Source organism: Coturnix japonica, chromosome 23 (assembly GCF_054131305.1).
Source record: "Coturnix japonica strain WE chromosome 23, WE-NBRP24, whole genome shotgun sequence".
NCBI classification, from domain to species: Eukaryota; Metazoa; Chordata; class Aves; order Galliformes; family Phasianidae; genus Coturnix; species Coturnix japonica.
The window spans coordinates 7,188,290-7,203,522 of NC_140685.1; the positions used below are offsets into that span (position 1 = coordinate 7,188,290).

The following is a 15,233-nucleotide window of genomic DNA, read 5'->3' on the forward strand; positions in this document are numbered from 1 at the left end:
GGCTGCACCAGGACCATTGGTGACCACAGCTCATGTGAGTACCAGGACATCCTCACAAGCATCTCTACAAACATTTTGTTTTTAAGGCACTTGAGCTTGAATTAGCGCACAGGTGAAAGCCAAACAGACCATTTTTCTCTTGCACTGGTGTCCCCTAACTACACACAGCATCTCAACCCCTTTGGAGACTCTACAGTGAAAAGCCCTACACAGCAGATGGATAAAATATCAGGCACAGGGCTATGTGTGGCTGTGAGTGCAGCCAAACCCAACAAAATATTTACTTCAAAGAAGACAGAAGGATCACTTGTCCAGCTGGAAAAAGCAGGAAGCACTTTCTAAATAGGGAGAAGAAAGGGAGATGGTTGTGTAAGGCATGATGTTTTAATTAAATCATACTTGAATGATAGCAGGAAGTTCACGAACTTACATTCTAGGCAAAATAGAAATGTCCATTTGTTGCTGCACATCTTTGTCCTGACAAAGACACCAATAATGGTTAATGGATGGGTAAGAGAAGAGATGAGCTGTTGGGCACATGCGTAGCAGGTATAGGGATGAATCCTGCTGACCCTGTGCTATTCTGAATGAATCCTGGCTATCTGAAAATAACAGACACCCACCAGCACACAGTGTGTCCCTGGACAAGGCTGGGGTCAGGTGAGGACTTCAGTGGGAAGCGAAGGCTCATCCATCCTTGGGTGCAGGTCAAGCTGGAGCAATCCTTCCACTTGATTGGGATCACTATCCCTGGAGGTATTCAAGGAACATGTAGATGTGGTACTAAGGGACATTGTTTATCTTGCAGTATTGCCCTGGGATCCCAGCTGCCACCTGAACACATGGAAATATTCAATAGCAGCAACCAAACAGCCAGATCACCATCAGGGTGGTCAGGATTGAGTCATAAATGACCCTTTTTTCATCTTTCTTCAGCTATGTAAGCCCCTCATCCACAGATGGGGATGTTTCCAGGTCCCACTGCAGACCTCACCTCTCAGCACTTGTGCTCCCTCTGCGTGTATTAAAAATGGTTTTAAAACTAAAAGAACAAGCTGTATGGGAACAGAAGGACCCAAAGCAGAGAGCTCTGTTGTACAGATTTGCCTGGCACAGCCCAGTCTATGTCCCACTGCACTGCTGCTCCAGCCCCACACTGTGAGAAATTCACTGCATGTTCTAAATGCAAATCCTCTGAAGGGCTTTCAGGATGCTAAGTAGGAGTTCAGAAGGAACAACAAAAGAGAATGAAGAATAGATCTTTGTTTTTGCCACTGCACTTTTCCCTCTGAGGGCAGGAGAGAAGTCACTTGCCAGCACTTTGCAGAGCTGCTCTACCACCTGCAGTCCCTCCATATCTGACAACAGGGTCTGTCACTGCCAGCCACAAGAGACTGAAAAGAAATGGGCTCCTGCGAGCTCACACACCATCTTTTTCATCACAGCCTGCAGACAAGGGAATGCTGAGAAAGCTACAAGTGTAGCTAACATTAAAGAGTATCTGGGGAAAAACTGGTCAAGGAAAAGGCACCTGGGGGTGCTGCTAAAGGTGGGGGGATCCTGAGCCCACAGGCGCCATGACACACACCCTGCACTGTCCTTGGGATCCTGCACTCAAAGGGTCCCATTGAGGGGACAGAGGTTGGACGTCAGTCTCTTGGGACCCCACAAAGCTGCTGCTGAGCGAGTGCTTCAGTTATGAAAACACAAAAAGGGAAAATTGGGAGAGAAAGAACTCTGTTTCTGGGAAATCACCTTTTATTCTGGTTACAAACTGGGCACGGGCTAAGTGGTATAGTACATTGCTTGCCAACAATATCAACGCCTTTCTAAACCATCCATTCAAGTTAAATATGGATGATAATTTACTCAAAATACAACCTTTGCAGCAGGAGCTCCATAGCCAATGTTTTGTTGAAAACAACTCTTTGTTCTGGTCTGCAGGTGCCTGATCTCCTGACTCTACTCTCTCTGTTCTGCCTTTCCTAGAAAGGGAACATTGCCAGTGGTTAGAAAAGAGCACTGCCTCGTCATTTCCAGCTGCATCACTTCAGATGCAGGTGCTTAAGAACTGCTCCCAGAGGTGAAATTGGGCCAAAGATGGGAAATATGAGCTGCTCCAAGAACCAGCAGCTCCAGACCCTCAGGTGGGAGGCTCAAAGGCCACTGCTCAGCCACCAGTGTGCTCCTAGGGGAAAATCTCTGCAGTGTGTGGTGATGGGATGGGTTGGTAGAAGCTGTAAGTAGGATGGTGGGGCAGCAGATGGGAGGGGAGGGAGGGTGTAGGGGTGAGTGGGAGCTGTGCTCAGCTGGGAAAGGCCATGGCAACCCATAGTACTGACTGTCCCAACAGCTGCATGCCTTCAAAGCACTTGGAAACACGCTCATTTTTTCCCCTTCTTTCGATACTAAATGTGGATTTTGTTGCCTTTCCCCACCCCCCCCCCCCCCCCACCCCCTCTCCCTTCCCTTCCTCATCTACAAAGATCTCACACAATGAGCTTCCGAGAAAAGAAGACGCGAGTCGTTTCTTCTCCTTCCTGGAACTGCCCCCAGTGACTCACACCGCTCTCGTTTCGGGATGTAACATCTCCCCGAATCCCGCAGCATCTCCGGGTGCGTTGTGCCACCTCCCGGCAGCACCGAGCGCTGCACGGGACAGCCCCGCATCCATCCCCGCAGCAACACAGATTGAAAGCACTTTGTTAGCCGGGAAACACGGAGCAAAACACATCCGACCCCACTACACCATATGGTCCCCATAGACCCTATACACGACCAACAACCCCATATGGACACCATAAACCCCTTAGGGGTCCCATACATGCCCCACAACCCCATATGGGCACCATAGACCTCATAGGGGTCCCATAGATGGCAACAAGGTCCCACAACCCCATATGGGATCCATAGAACCCATATAGGCCCCACAACACTATACAGGACCCATAGACCCCATACAGGACCCATAGACCCCATACAGGACCCATAGACCCCATACAGGACCCATAGACCCCATACAGGACCCATAGACCCCATACAGGACCCATAGACCCCATATGAGAATAGGTGCCTCAAGCTTCGCTTTCAAACCCTATCTTGTTTTAATTCCGATTAAAAAACAAATGGAAGTTAGTAATACAGGGCAATACTGCCCTGCTCTCCAAGAAAAACTTAGATAAAATCTGCAAGCTCAATGAGGATCAGGAAATGTAAAATCTGAAGGCAAATACTTGGATATCTCTAGGTAATCTCTGCAGCACTAGACATCAGGAGGGACACAGTGAGGGCCATCCAACAGCCTCGTTCCCCTGCTGCTCTGCAGTTACAAGAGCATAAAGATATGTAACGTAATATAAAGCACAGCAACAACAGCAGAGGAGCAAGGTCTCAAGTTGCAGCAAGTGAGGGCTTACTCAAATACAACAGCACAGAAATAAAGGGAAATAATCTGCTTACCTTTGGAAGGCCTCAGGTACTCGAGGAGGTGAGATACCCTCAGCTTCACTGCCAGCCCTTAAATGAGGGCTGGGAAAGGGTGGATCCTGGCTCCTGCCCTTATGGTTAATCAGGTACATTGCATGCACATGAGCTCCCTTTGGTTGTCCCACCAGGTGTTCCATCACTGCTTCAGGCCCTGACTTAGCATTTCTGCTAAGAAACATAAAAAGTAAAGACCTTCCACACCCCATCGGTGTGTCTGAGTGCAGAGAGTTCCTCTTGTGGTCTGAGTAAACCACATGAGATCATGGGAATGTTTCACTCATGGTATTTAAGCTCTCCTTGGTGACACAGAACAAGCTCAGCGAGCCCCTCTTCACCTGCAAAGGGAATGATGGCTGATGGCCATACCCCACAGAGCAGCTCTTGGTGCTGAGCCCCATAGCCAGTCCCTTTGGGGCAGGAGGTTCCCTGTGCTGTGAGGGGATCCCCCAGTTGGTGCCTCATTCAGAGGTCATTTTAGATCCCTGGTTGAAAGATGAAACATTGTTGGTGCATTATTCCACTACAAACAGAGTCTGTTGCTATGGATGAGGAGCACATGTGGGGCTGCTCTGAGGTATCAGGAGTGTCTTTATCCACTGTCCCCTCCAGCAGTGGCTGCAACAGTTGTACTTTGCAACCAGTCTTTCTGCAGGCAATGAGGAGGGAGTTCTTAGCAATTAACTCACTCTAAATCACAGGAGTGTCAAAATAAGGGTGAATGCCCCTTGCAGAGCTCACAACATGAATGGATAAGTGCAACTCATGCCTATTTTCTCTCCACATCCAGCACCACTGAGGGTCACTCTTTCTGCAGTGCTGGAAAATGGGCATTTGGATGTTATGCTCTTTCCATCCCTTCCCTTAATTCTGCTGGAAGATGGGTGTAAAAGGAAATTAATAGGAAAGATGCTGAAATGTCTCTTGCACAACCCCACAAGAGGAGCCCTTTGCAAACACCATTTGCAAGAACCAGCCAGTGAGGGCTCTCCTTGCACTCAGACCAAAGCCAAACCCTGTCTTTTTCTCCTTCAGATGACATTTTAATGCCCTGTAAGGAAGAACTTCTTGCGCTGGGGTTTGCAGAACCCTCTGGGCACTGGGACTTGTGGCAGCCACTTGTTGTGACATCAGCTGCTCACTGCCCAAACCCAGAGGAAAAAAACACTGCTCCGGGTCTGATGCCACAGCATCTGCTGCCAGCCCAGTGCTGGGAGCCACTGCAAGAGAATGGCCCAATTCTGAGGGCTCATCCTGCAGTAAACAGGGAGGGTGAGGCTGTGGCAGGGTTTTCTGCCTGGGAAATGAATCCTTACTGCCTTTAAACTCTCCACCTTTGCAGGTCCCGGGGTTTGTGGCTTTGCTTCTCTCTCTTGGCCCCAGCACAGTGGTTGCTGCCATAGCTCAGGGTCAGGGATGGAAAAACATCTCCCAGAGACTGGCAGAAGGCCGGCTGCTGCTTGGTTGTACTTGGAAACACCTGGAAAATTCAGCCAGTAAAACCAGTGCAACCCAGCACAGCCCTGCACAGGGCATGGAGCATCCAGCAGAGCCCAGCTCTGCTCTGCTCTCAATGCCCCAGGACCTCCCTACAGACGTTTGGCAGCAGATTGCTGCCCTGCTCATCCATCAAGGGTGGGGACAGGGCAGACTGGATTACAGGACTGCAGCCTCTATTTCTGCCTCCAAGAGGTGCAGCAGAAAGGGCAATGTTCCATTAGGACGGTACATATAAAGTCACAGGCCATGGAGTCCACTCCACTGTACCCACTGCCCACGTCCCTTAGTGCCACATCCCCTTTATTATGGGGCACCTCCAGAGATGATGACCCCCCCCCAGCTCCCTGGACAGCTGTGCCACTGCACCACCACTGAATTCAGAGAAGAAATTGTTCCTAATATCCAACCTGCACCTCCAATACCTTTACTCTTTCTCCTATTGAGTGTGCAGCATCACAGTTACAGATACTGCCACTAACACAGCCACTAACACAGCCATTCACAGACACTGAAAAGCCTTTGAACATTGTACAAGAGCAGCTTTAAAAACAGGATGTGCAAACCCTTGCTCTTGGGATATGTTTTCTCCCGGTGTTCAAATGTTCCACTGTGGTGTCCTTGTTGGGGCAATCAAAGCCCTACAAAACCTTTTTATAAAACCAAAGCACAGACTTTAAGTTGAGCCCAGGAAAAATAAAGGAAATTGCTGTGCTGAAAGGGGAAAAAAATGTGTGCTCTGTGGGTAACTCCAGCACAAACAACAGAAGGGCATTGGGTCTGGAGGTGGGAATGGCTGCCCTTGGATGGCATGAGGAGGAATCAGCACTTTGGGGGCTGAACTTTGGGGCAAATGGGGGGGGAAATGCACAGGAAGAAGGTGATATCTGGTGCTGTTTGGCACACTCTGCTCACTAGTGCTTCTGCTGCCCGACAGCCCAGAAAGGCATTGCTTAAAGCACATACATATATGTGCTTTATATATAGAGATAGAAAGCTGAGCGTTGCCCACAGAATGGAATAAAATCAGTTCAGCTCAGCCTCCCCTCTCTTATTGCTTGGGTAATAATATCATTCACAATGTGAATATGTAACTGGGAGTGCATGGTACAAGTCACTGAGCTGATGGGTACACAGAGAGCCCTGCCCAGTGCTAGGCCCTCCTGTCCATAACCACTATTTATACAAACCAGATCACTGAGCACTGCTCCAAACAAATAAATCCACTCAGGGATGTGCCACGATGAGGGAAAAGCATGAGCCTGAATGCTAACAGGGGGAAAGCATCTCCCAAGGTGAGGAGCAAAGAGAGTGGGAATGCAGTGGGTGCCAAGGAGAGCGCTGGGAACTGAGTTCATCTGCATTAATCTTAACGCTCATTAAAATCAGTTGTTCCCTTCTTAATTCAGCCAGGGCTGCCGAGCTCAAGAATTAAAAATTCACGATCCCACATCCCTAAAGATGAATTAAAATATAATAAATTATCCAAAGTAGCACTGATTTGCAAAAGTCTCCTAAAAAAAATGCTCCAGTGCTTCTTCATGCTCAGAGCTTTCAGCTCGTGCTTCCATGAGGGATGGGGACACAAACCAACCCAGATTCTCACACAGTGGTGTCACTCCAGAGCCTGGAGGCAGCCCCACAAATTCCATCACTTACAATGAAAACAGAGAGCAAGCAGTGCAGGAGGAGCACTCGGATCCCCTCATCCCACCTCAAAGTCCTTGAGAATACAGACCTTCCTGCCCCCATGGGGCACAGCAGTTCTGTGTAAGCAAGCAGTAAAAGTAAATAATTGCTTCTTAATTCCATGCGCGTGAGCAATAAGCTAGACGTGGTTGTTAATGTGCTCTTAATTAAGGTCACCGCTGACAATAGCTGGAGAGCTGGAAACAAAGACAATAAACACCACTGATATGGAGCAGATGGGAACTCGGAAAGGGTTTCCCAATATTTGGTGAACAAATTGGGGGATTTTTGTTTTCAACTGCACTTCTGGGATCTCCAGCCCATGGGAGAACCCAACCGAGCATCGCCTTCACCAGCCCATATTGGGAAGATAATGTTGTGCACCCTCCATCAGAAAGGTGCCATATTCACTGTGTGGAACACCAAAGCAGGACAATGTAAAGCAGCCTGGGAACAGCACCAGCTCCTCCAGCTGAGTTGGTTTCCTGAAGGAGAAGCTGCGTAAATAAGGATGGGCTGTGAGCGGGTGTCGTTTATTTATAGAAGGCATTCATTTCCTCCGTGATGGGGATAAATACCCATTAGCTTTCAAGGTGATGAATCATCTATTAATTAACCTACTGGGGAAAAAAATAATAATAATGATAATGCAGATATTCCTATTTTCAAAGGAAGGCTTTCCAGTTGGGAAAGAAAGGAAGGGAGTTAATCTGATTGACGTCATCTGAAATGCTGAGATAAGAACACCAAAAAAGGGCTGGATGAAATGGCTCTCCACACCCTCATCTCTCTGGAAGGACATCAGTCAGAGGCTGGTGTTGGTTATGTAGCAAATAACCAACCAGGAGGGAGTCTCCTGCAGCTGAGGAGGTGAGATGTAGTGCAGCACGAAGGATCCTACACCTGGCCTTTGGGATCCACCTCCACTGCCATGCTTGGGCTCCATCCATCACCTCCCCCAGTCTCCAACAAGGAAATAAATCAATGAAACAAGAAGATTGTGTGTGCACTCATCCTGTTCCTGTGCTCTCTGACCATTTTTAGCTTTGGTTTATCCCCAGCTCTTTCCCCACACACACCCACACTCCAAACTCTCCAAAAAGCTGAAAGATGTCTAAAACCCAACAACAACCCAGGGCCCCATCAGCTTCCAGGAATTCAAACCAGCTTAAGAAACCACAACTTTTTTGTGATGTGTTTGGGTTTTTTTTTCAGTCTTTTACAATCCATTTCAAACAACTGTTGGGAGTTTTCTTCCTTCCCACCCTCCCCAGCTATATTCAGCCTGTATCTCTCACCAGCCTCATGTGGCTCACGTTTCAGGGCAGAGCAAATGTACATACATGCAAAGGGCAGGGATGAGGAGACAATGAGGCACCCAGTACAAACTTGATTTCCAAATTTCCCCTTCTGCTTGCAAGCATGGGGAGCTGGGTGCAGCCTGCTAAGTTCCCTGCAGGCAGGGAATGATTCCACCCTGCATTACATATTGCACGTGATGAGGCATCTGCCACTCGCTGTGAAAGACACCATCACAGCCCAGTAAATCATATTGCCAGAAGGGTTTGCATGCTATCACCAAGGCTTTTCTAGCTAAGCCACATTCCCCCTCTGCGTGCTGCTGCTCATCACTGTACCTCATGTATCAGAGCTGATTAAGACATCCCAGAATAGGCAGCCAGGCTGAGCCCTTCAGCCTCACAGCTCCTGCAGCCTCCTCTGTTGTTCCCATCATCCCAGTTGCAGCTTGATGGATCTGCAAAGGGAAGCCCTAGAGATGCCCCATTTATTACACAGCCAGCACCTCTTTCATAGTGCAACTGTTCTGGCAACGTATTGAGGCACGGCCATTTCCCATACGTGCAATGCAATTTGAGTATTCCTAGTTAGATTTTATTTTCATGGAACTGGTCATGTCCAGAGGAGAAAATGGAACAAGCCGTCCTGAGCTCCGACACATGAGAGCAGCAGTAAAATCATGTAGAACACACCACTGCAAAATTTATAGCAGCAAAAATCATTCTATATTAAGAAAAGCTGAATTTTAAGAATGTTCCCATAAAACCAGCCGTTTCAGGACCAAAAACCCTGCAAGGTGCAACCAAGCAGGATGGAGGTCACCAAAGAGAGCAAGTCAGCTCTCCTCAAGGCTTACTGGAGGTGGTGGTCATCTTGTGTCACTCATCACCCATCATCAGGGTGGCTGATGGCATGTATGCGATGTCTTGTTCATAGAGCCATGGCACTGCTCCTTCCTCGGGGCTTCATGATAAGTGAGTGCCCTTCTGAGCAGGGATCTCATTTCCCTTTATGCAAATTTGGATGTTAACCCACACAAACACATTTGTTAGAACACACGTTCACCCTGCAGAGTTGGATGCATGAACACACAGCAGGTTCTTGGTCAAACAAAGCCCATTCCAGCTGTCTGGGAGGACAGTACACTGCCATTGCACTGCTTTGATGGGTTTACAGCTCACCACAGCACTTCATATATGAAGTTATTTCCATAACCAGATCCAGGAGAGTCCGCGAACAGGAAGGAATTAGGCACTTATGCAAAGACCATTAAAGTCAAGGGGAATCATTCCATTGGCTGCTGAATGTCAGTGGCTGCTATGGGGGATTTAGAGCAGGAAGCAGGAGTGGACTTTACTGGTTTTCTCAGCATTTGTTACAGATTTCAGCACAGAAACTCTCTGTGCCCATTCCTCTGCTAAGAGGTGTGCAGACAGTGACTGCTCGCCCTGGATGCAGAGCCCTAACAGCCTGCCTGTGCATGTCCTCCAGCCTCCATCAGACAAGCAGAGCAGAACCTGTAAGAAGCAGAAGTAGCCCATTCCTATGAGCAACAGGAATTCTGCACGGGTCCCGGCACGTCGCTCCTGGTGCTTAACACATTTATGACGTGTCAGCCTAAGAGGCAAAAATACCATAAAGCAAAAACTTCAGCGGGTCTGAAAAGCTGGTTAATCCAAAGTTGGAATTCACCCCAGGGTGATCCCACTGCTGGGACCCACACAGCATCGCAGGTCCTCCCAGGTACCCAAAGCCACCAGCAGGGAAACAAGAGGTCACAGTTATATTTGACTGAGGGCAAAATGACACTTGTTGGGAGCTCAGCTCTGCAGGTTCCCTTTGCAGGAGCATCCCTCCAGCATCTCCCTCAGCCCAGAGGTACCTGGACACCAGGGGTCCAGGCTTCTTGCCACAAGTTCTGCTCCCACCTGCTGCACGTTCACTGCTTTAGTGGGACCAGTTGCCAATCTCGGCAGGAATCGGGTCTCATTAGCGTGGCTGAGGCTCTGGCAGAGCACAGGCTCCTCGGTTCCATTAATAGGAAGTGCTGAGAGATGCCATGGCAGCAGTTCAAGGCCAGGCTGTGCGCACCACTGCATTATGAAGTCTAGACAGAGCTGGATCCCAACAAGCCTGAGGAATGCCTGTCCCTGCCCTCACACACTGCCTCATACCGAGCAGCATTGCTCAGCCAGGAATGGTGTGGGGAAGTCTTTCATTCCCTTCTACAACCAGGTCCTCCTGCAAGCACCTCCACCCCAAATCTCTGCCTGGAAGCCTGCAGTTTGCTGTTGCTGTAGCTTGCACAGAGCTTCACCTGGCTGAGGGCTTCACTGAGGAAGGATGTGGGGAGAAACTATTTTAAAAACAGGGTTGTTGTTTTTTTATTCCTATCTGGAACGAACAAAAAGCACCTTTGGAGCAGCACCCTGCACCACAACCGGCTGCAGGCAGCTTCACAAGAGGTGGTTTGAACATAAAGCAAAAGAAAACCTAAACAGCAGCAGTTATAATTTATATTGCCTATGGTATTTATACCCATAGGCACAAGTGGGATGCAGCACCTGGGCTGTACCTCTCAGCTGTCCCAGTGGCACCAGGGGCCACTGAGAGCCATTCAGGAGCAATTCAAAGGGAAAATGGGACCCGATGAGGACCCTTCAGAACAGCTCTGCACATCGAGCACATACATGCTTTCCTTAAGTGGACTGATAAGCGATTTGGATTGGTATTAACACATGCCAGATGCTAGAGAATCATCTCCCACTTACAGCAATTATGAGGATATCCCAGAAGCCAATAAAGCAACTGAGAAGATGAGCATCTGGTGGTGGCTGTCAGGCCCCTGCCCAGCAAGATCAATCTCTGTAATGAAGAGGTGTGATTTCATTTATTTTTTGCTTCAGCCATATGGCATTTAGCTCCAGGTTCATGCAATTCCTCCTCCTCTGGGGGATCCTCCCTGGGGAGGAGCAAGGCAGAGCAGTCCCTTGTCCTCACCATGCTTCCAGCCAAGTGCAGGACCCCTAAGCTCAATATGAGAAAACCCAGCTTGTTTTGGGGTTTGTTAAGCCTACAAGGTGACAAGGCAATGAAGGCTGCTTTCTATATAAACAAACCAAAAAATCATATCATCATTAAGGCTAGAAAAGACCTTTAGGATCCCCAGTCAAACCCCAACCCATCCCCTCCAAGTCTACTGGCCTCAACCCTTCCTTGGATAACAGCTCTTTTGATTGCTTGGGATCTTTGACAACACAGTGCTATGACTGCACTAACTACATAAAAAGCAATTTTTGTTTCCCCATTAGGCTTCAAAGAATGAATTATCTTTGACCACAGAGTGACCCCGCAGTGATGCTTTGCAACCCCAAGTCCCATGCAAAGGATGGAGAGGGGAGAGCATGCACCAAGCTGGATAGAAAGCACGTCCATCACGCCTCCGAGTGCACGTCTGCAAAGTGCTGAGCAACAGGAAATCGTTTGACTTCTATCAGGCCAAATCCAGGGAGCATCAACCCTGCAATTAGCTATAATTAGAAATCCACTCTGGCAGTGCACCCCCAGGCAGGATCCATGCACACCCACATGATCCTGTGTGCTAAAACGATGCTGTTAGAGGCACACACAGCGACAGTGTCTGCGAGGGGAAGGGGAGGGATTTCACCATGAGCAAGAGCAGGGTTTGAAGAACTGTAGCTTCTTTGGCTTTAATAAGAAAATAAGTTGCTGATGTGAGACCCCACGGTGAGCAAAAGTGAACCACTTCCTCATCCTCCCACTCCTACCAGTGTCATCCCTTCCTCTCCACCACCACCCAAGCACCAGCGGGTTCCTCACCAGCAGCTGGATGTGGCTTTCTGCTCTGCCATTGGCCCCTGGGGCTGGTGCCAGCTCTCAGAACATCCAGAACACAATGGGAGAAGCTCATTCAGCTGTCACTTTATTTTCAAGGAGATTTCACACTTGCAGTGCCACAGCAGTTAAGATCCATTTTGCCATCTTCCCACTTAATTGTGTCTGCAGCTAAAGCTTAACGCTGTCACACAAGCAGTAAAACCCAGTGCTTATGAGTCCATGATACTCAGGGATCCAGAGAAACCACAGCAATCCCAGCTATAATCCTTGCCCTGTAATCTGCACGTCGTGAATCACCACGTAATTTGGCAATAGCTGCAATCACTGCACACAGTTATTTGCTCTTTATGCTGAAATAAACACCATTTTTATGGTGGAGAAGACAGACAGCAACTGAGTGCTGTGCAGACACTCACAATCTTCAACCTTTTCCTATCAACAGACCCTTCACATTTCCCAATGGAGGAACAACACAGCAAAGATTCAACTTCTATGCAAGCAGGAGACCCGGAGCTGAAGTCCCCATATTATAGACTAACTCCAAACCTCCCCAAAAATAAACCAGTTCCATTGCCCTTCAGCAAAGCCAAAAGTGCTGCCTGGACACCACAGGCCTCCTACGGCTGCAATTCCCACCCAAAGATCCCATCTGCACAAACCTCCTCACTGCTGCTAACGTGGCTGCTGTGGGTGGGCGTCCTCAGCACGTGGCTTCAGTGCAACGACTGCAAAACAGAAAGGATGAGGGCAACATCTGAGATTATCCACTGCTATGCTCACATGATCCTGTTGGTTATAATGGGTGCTTATTAAATTATGGTTTAAGACTTCCCTTTAAATGATGAACGCTTGCAAATGCCCCCGCATGCTTCTGAGCAGCAGAGATGGGCAAATGGGCAATCTGGTGATCTCATAGCTCCTTCTTTCCCTGAGCCAGTATCTCATTTATTCATAGAATGAAGAGGCATTGGCATTAATAATTAGCTATTTTAAGTTACATGCAAGTCTAGGGAGAGGGAGAAAAATCTTCCCGAGTGCGGCAAATTCCTTTCTAGCTGTCTAAAGGTTTTTCTGCTGTGGTTGGTGAGTATCACCATTGGAGAGTGGTTTTAGTGTGTGTCCCAAAGCACTCTGTTCCCATGAGAGGGAAGAAATGGCTTAAGGGAAAGAGGAGCCAAAGGATCCCGATTTCTTGAGTAAATTTGGAGGAGCAAAGGAGAGAGCATGGAGAGGAAATGTGGGTACCCCATCCCTGGAGGTGTTCAAGGCCAGGTTGGATGGAACCCTGGGCAGCTTGATAAGGTGGCTGACAACCTTGTCTGAAGGAATGGAGTTGGAACTGGATGATCACTGAGGTCTCTCCCAACCCACGCCATGCTGTGATTCTATGGTGGGAGCAGCATTACAGATGGCAAAGACCCAACGCCTTCTGCTCTCTGCTACCCCACAAGACTTAGCCACCAAGTGCAGGAAGAAATATTCCCTGTCCTGTGGTTACAGCCCATTTCACAGCTGTTTACCTCCATATGTGAACCCCAGAGCCAGCACAAAACCCCCTGCAAGAGCTCTGCGATAGCTCCTTAGAGAAATGTTGTGCTAGATACACTTAGGCTGAACCCAATGCATGCACTGACTTTCACCACAGGCCCTGAGACTCAAATCCACATTCTTTTCCAATGACTGTAATTTTTAGTCTATCTCCTGTGATGATGTACCTACCCAGCCTGAAATTCCCCTGTGGCACTTTAATGAGTAGTTTAACCTGAGATATAATTTACAAAGACATAAGTGCGTGCTCAGGAAGATCTATTTCTGTTGCAGGAACTTGCACTAAAAGTGGCATCGCTTCCCTCCATGGCTGGTATCACCCTGTTCCCCCAGGGCAACCTTTCTCCTTTCAATAGGAACACACTTTCTGTTCTACACAACACCCCTTGATACTCACTAAGAGTTAATAAGGAATTCAAGGGCTGAGCTGAGTAACAGCTGAATTTACTGCTGATAAGAGACCTCTTCTTCTGAGCCTTGTTAAAGCCATCCCGGTTATTTTCTTGTTTCAATAAATATCTCCTTGCTGGCTCTCTGACAAACAGTCCCTGCGGTGATGGACCGCTGGAGCAGTGCTAGCAGGCAGGGCAAGTCCAAAACCATTATTTAGACACGAGTGTACGCACCTAAAAGGCTGGAGGAATTTTATAGGGAGACATTTTAACCTATGAAAAGTCCCAGTGCTGTAATTGCATCTTAATTTGACCTGAACCCTTGATTATACAGCGGTCAGGCACAGGTTCCCAGGCAAACACACAGCTCAGAGGCTCTTCAGCAGGATGTGTGATTCTGTTTCTTCTTATTTTACATCCTGGTGGGGAAAAAAAAGAAAGCACCAAAACATCCCAGTGTGACTGTTGACTTCCAGCAACGTGAGAAAACAGGAAGCAAAGTGACAAGCAGTTCAGGCCCAAATAGCTGATGTTGTTTTGATGCCAGAGGAGCCCACAGCAATGGATGGATCCAGGAGACACATCTGGTGCCTGGCTTGGTATTGATACCCTGCCCATGGCAAGAGGTTGGTGATCTCTGTGTCTCCTTCCAACCCAAGCCATTCCATGACTCTATGTCTGCTATGTCATTGTACGAATAGAGCAGCTGTCCTCTTGTGGTCCCCCCCAGCTCCTCCACTTGCTCTGTTTTGCATCTGATTTAAGATGCACGCTGTATGTCTCACAAAACAAGCTCTTTGACAGATCCTTGTGGTGCAGTGCCCTACACGAGCCCTGCATTGTTACTTGCAGTGCAGAATGTCATGCTCACACAGTGCAAAGCCCACTGCCCTCAGCTGCCCAATGCCAGCCCCTGAGCCAAGGTCAGGGTGACCACAGTCAGGTCAGGAGTGGGGAAAAAACCAAACAAATGGAAACAAAGCTGAGCACAGCTGCAGCACAGCAAAGGCTGCCCAGGACAAACAGACCTGGAGTCTCTCCTCCATCCCTCCACCAATCCTTTGGCACTTCCAAGCCCATCCCAAGCAAAGGGCACAGGGTGCTTCCCAACCCCCAGACTTCACCAGGACGAACCAAGGGGAACCATTCTTACCTGCTTTAACAGCTTCACTTTGTCTTCCTACTACAAAACAGCCATGACTTAACAGCCTGTCTGCACGTGGATTTCACTGGGACAAGATGTGCAATCGTAACAGTGCACAGCAGCCAAGATTGTGTAGTTTCCTCTAAATAATTTAAAGCACTGTTTTTGCAGACAAAGAGGATTCAGCCAGCAACCTCCATGGAGTGGAGCGCAAAAACCACACCTAACTCACAAAACAACTGATTTCCTCCTGAGAGATTAATGCTTTTCCTTTGAGAACACATATGCTTTGGAATGAAGGTTTCCCAGCCGCCACCACAGCC

General features: G+C 48.4%; 1 long non-coding RNA gene across 2 annotated transcripts in view; it reads right to left on the reverse strand.

The window, feature by feature from the left end:
- LOC107322191 (uncharacterized) overlaps nucleotides 1-15,054 on the reverse strand; it is a 26,277-nt gene extending 11,223 nt beyond the window's left edge. The window contains exons 1-2 of one of the 2 annotated variants that reach the window (XR_004309208.2): nucleotides 14,920-15,054; nucleotides 12,486-12,551 (exon numbers count right to left, since the gene is read on the reverse strand). This is a non-coding gene — a long non-coding RNA (uncharacterized LOC107322191). Of the gene's footprint in view, nucleotides 1-12,485; nucleotides 12,707-14,919 lie in introns of those variants that run through there. The other variant, XR_001558841.3, reaches the window with a different exon arrangement.
- Nucleotides 15,055-15,233: the final 179 nt, after the last annotated feature.